Source organism: Pteropus vampyrus, unplaced genomic scaffold (genome assembly GCF_000151845.1).
Source record: "Pteropus vampyrus isolate Shadow unplaced genomic scaffold, Pvam_2.0 Scaffold63, whole genome shotgun sequence".
Taxonomy (NCBI): domain Eukaryota; kingdom Metazoa; phylum Chordata; class Mammalia; order Chiroptera; family Pteropodidae; genus Pteropus; species Pteropus vampyrus.
The window spans coordinates 6,039,708-6,043,739 of record NW_011888844.1 but is presented as its reverse complement, the minus strand read 5'-3'; the positions used below and the strand labels follow the sequence as shown (position 1 = coordinate 6,043,739).

Genomic DNA, 4,032 nt, shown 5'->3' with positions numbered 1-4,032 from the left:
CATAAGGTATCTCTACAAATCTATTAGAAGAGTTAAAACTAAAAATACTGATCAATATACAGTGTCAGAAAAGATGTAGAGGAACAAATTATCATGTATTGTTGGTGAGCATATGAAATGTTACAACTACTTTGAAAAACACTTTTTCAGGACATTGGGAAGCTCAGTCCTCCACTCACTCTCCTCCAACCACAGAGCCCTTATAGCCATGAAGGAATAGCTCAAAGGCTATGAGACCCAAACAACTTGCTGGGACCATCCTAAAATGACAGAGCTCTACCAGTCTTGAGCTGACCTAAATAATGTCAGGTTCTCAGCTTGTAGGACTGCCATGAAACTCTAAAGACTGCAGAAGATCCTTTGCTTGGATCTCTTGAGCCTGTCTGCTGCATGTGATTCCTTGGACCAGCATAATCTCAAGCAAAATGACCAGCCCATGGACATCTTGCAGATCATTAATTGTTTGACCACTATTTATGATTGTCTGGAGCAAGAACACAATAATCTGGTCAATGTCCCTCTCTGCATGGATATGTGTCTCAACTGAATGCTGAATGTTTATGACACGGTACGAATGGGAAGGATCCGGGTCCTGTCTTTTAAAACTGGCATTATTTCTCTTCGTAAAGCACATTTGGAAGACAGGTACAGATACCTTTTCAAGCAAGTAGTGAGTTCAACAGGATTTTGTGACCAGCGCAGGCTGGGCTTCCTTCTGCACAATTCTATCCAAATCCCAAGACAGTTGTGTGAAATTGCATCCTTTTGGGGGCAGTAACATTGAGCTGAGTGTCCGGAGTTGCTTCCAATTTGCTAATAATAAGCCTGAGATTTAAGTGGTCCTCTTCCTAGACTGGATGAGACTGGATCTCCAGTCCATGGTGTAGCTGCCTGTCCTGCACAGAGTGGCTGCTGTGGAAACTGCCAAGCATCAGGCCAAGTGTAACATCTGCAAGGAGTGTCCATCATTGGATTCAGGTACAAGAGTCTAAAGCACTTTACTTACGATGTCTGTCAAAGTTGCTTTTTTTCTGATCGAGTTGTGAAAGGCCATAAAATGCACTATCCCATAGTGGAATACTGCACTGTGACTATATCAGGAGATGTTCATGACTTTGCCAAGGTACTAAAAAATTTCAAACCAAAAGGAATTTTGTGGAGCATCCCCAAATGGGCTGCCTACCCGTGCAGACTGTCTTAAAGGGGGACAACATGGAAACTCCTGTTACTCTGACCAACTTCTCGACAGTAGGTTCTGCACCTGCCTCGTCTCCTGAGCTTTTCACACAATGATATTCATTCATACATTGAATATTGTGATAACAGGCTAGCGGAAGTGGAAAACAGCAATGGATCTTATCTAAATGATAGTATCTCTCCTAATGAGAGCATAGGTGATGAACATTTGTTAATCTAGCATTATTGTCAAAGTTTGAACCAGGACCCTTCCCCAAACTGAGCCAGCCTCGTAGTCATGCCCAGATCTTGATTTCCTTAGAGAGTGAGGAAAGAGGGGAACTAGAGAGAATCCTAGCAGATCTTGAGGAAGAAAATACAAATCTGCAAGCAGAATATGATTGTCTAAAGCAGCGGCATAAATGCAAAGGCTTATCCCCACTTCCACCCCCTCCTGAAATGATGCCCACCTGTTGCTAGAGTTGCCAGGATGCTGAACTCATTGCTAAGGCCAAGTTACTTCATCAACACAAAGGCCACCTGGAAGCCAGGATGTAGATCCTGGAAGATCACAATAAACAGCTGGAGTCCTAGTTACATAAGCTAAGGCAGCTGCTGGAGCAACCCCAGGCAGAGGCCAAGGTGAATAGTACATCAGTCTCTTCTCCTTCTACCTTCAGAGTTCAGACAGCAGTAAGCCTACGCTGTTACAGGTGGTTGGCAGTCAAACTTCAGAATCTATGGGCGAGTAATATCTTCTCAGTCCTCCCCAGAACACAAGCACAGGGTTAGAGGAAGTTATGGAGCAACTCAACTCTTTTCCTAGTTTGAGAGGACACAATGTAGGAAGCTTTTTCCACTGGGCAGATGATTTGGATCAAGCTATTGAGTCCTTAGTTTCAGTCATGACAGATGAAGAAGGAACAGAATAAATGTTTTACAATACCTAATTCCCGCATAGTTTTTTTTTTATAATTTTCATATAACAAATATGATTAGACAGTAAGAATTTACAAGAAAAAAATCTATATTTTTGTGAAGGGTAGTGGTACTATCTATAGATTTCAGTAGTTTCTAAGTCTGTTATTGTTTTGTTAACAATGACAGATTTTACACGTCTGTGCAATACTACAAAACATTATAAGGAAACTACATGTAAAATCTTCATAGTTAAATAACTTGCCATTTCTTTATATGGAACACACTGTTTTTTAAAAAAATTTATAACAGTTATAAAGAAAGATTGTAAACTAAAGTGCACTTTATTTATAAAAAGTTGTTTATAAACACCTCCCCCCCAAAAAAAACAAACACATACATACAGACACAAAGAGAGACACGCAAACACACACAAAGTTTGAGGCAGTGTATTGTTTTGCATCCTTTTCATGTGATAGCTATTTGAAATCCATGGATTTTCTTTTCTTGTATATTAAAGACAATATTTCCTCTAACACCGCCAAATAAATGGCTGTGAGTTTTTATTTTATACATCTATGTCTATGAGTATATAGATACTATAGGTGTATAGATAAACAGATATGAATTTCTAGAGCTCTTTTAAATTTCTTATTCAAATGTTCCTATCACTTACTAATGGAAAGAAATTACTTCTGGTCATCCGGGCTTACCCATTTGGTCTAGAATGATTTTTCCCTGGAGCCTCTTCCACCAGAAGGAAACTAACACATTTAATGATTCTGCAGTGGAAGTCAGAACATCAGAAGGCATTTTAACTCCCCAAGACGAGGAGGGCTCTGGGTTTTTAGCCTCTCTCTCTGAGGGAGTAAGCCACTCTTGAAGTAAAGGAATGGATAAATTTTCATAACCATACATAAAGATCTTAGTAATTACCACTAAATGATTCTTCCCTCTTCTCACAGTCAAACAGAAGTGGGTATGTGTATGGGTTTTTTTTTTTTTTCCTGTTGCAATGAGCTTTTAAATGCCATAAGACTTAATTCAAAATAATGTTTGGAAAAATGTAAGACAATAGCCCTATCACACTGTGATACTATTAAATATTCATTCAGAAGTTCATGAATTGGGCTTCCCTCCTTTGCATTTCTCTACAAGTAATTCCACACAAGTTTGTAAGCAGGAACACAAATTGATTCAAATGTTCCAAAAGATATTCCAAATCCTTTTTGGTGTATTAGGCAAGTTAAATATATCAACACACTGTTCAAAAAGAGAAGAAAAACTCAAGGGGACTAACTGGTAGGAAAAAGCTTTATTCTTTCACTTAATTGCATTGGTCTTTGATTTTCATTAATCACTCATTCAATAGAAAGAGCCATGCAACATATTATTTTGAAATCTGTTACCTCTTACATCAAGTGTAATTCATTTTTGGAGAGTGAGTTTTGTTTATTATTTTATTAATGGTAATTAATATCAAACATGGCTTCTCATGCTATTTCTACCTCGCTTTGGTTTTGGGGTGTTCCTAATAATTGTGCACACCTGATTTTACAGCTTCACCACTTGTCCATTGTGTGAATATTTTTCTTCATTTTCTTTTTCCTTTATAATTTCCAAAAGAAAACCCAAAACTCTAAGGTAACAAATTACATGAAGATTTGGTTTCAGTCTTGCATTTTTCCCTTTATATGACTCTGACTTTTTCTTTATTCAAGAATTTTATTTTTTAACTATAATTTAAAGCGAATGGTTCCTTTACTCCCTACTAAGAAGTTTAAGTTTCATTCTAAAATCAGAGATAGACTGAATAATTTTGTTTTAATTTTTTATCTTTTAGACATTAATTCTGGAGTGAGTTTGTCAAAATGTATGAATAAAAATTGAGAGCTTTATTGCTACATTTTAAGCACAATTTAGACATTATTTCATGTT

General features: G+C 37.4%; 1 pseudogene; it reads left to right on the top strand.

The window, feature by feature from the left end:
• The first annotated feature begins 208 nt into the window (after positions 1–208).
• Positions 209–2,108, top strand: LOC105292786 (annotated as a pseudogene).
• The last annotated feature ends 1,924 nt before the right edge of the window (positions 2,109–4,032 follow it).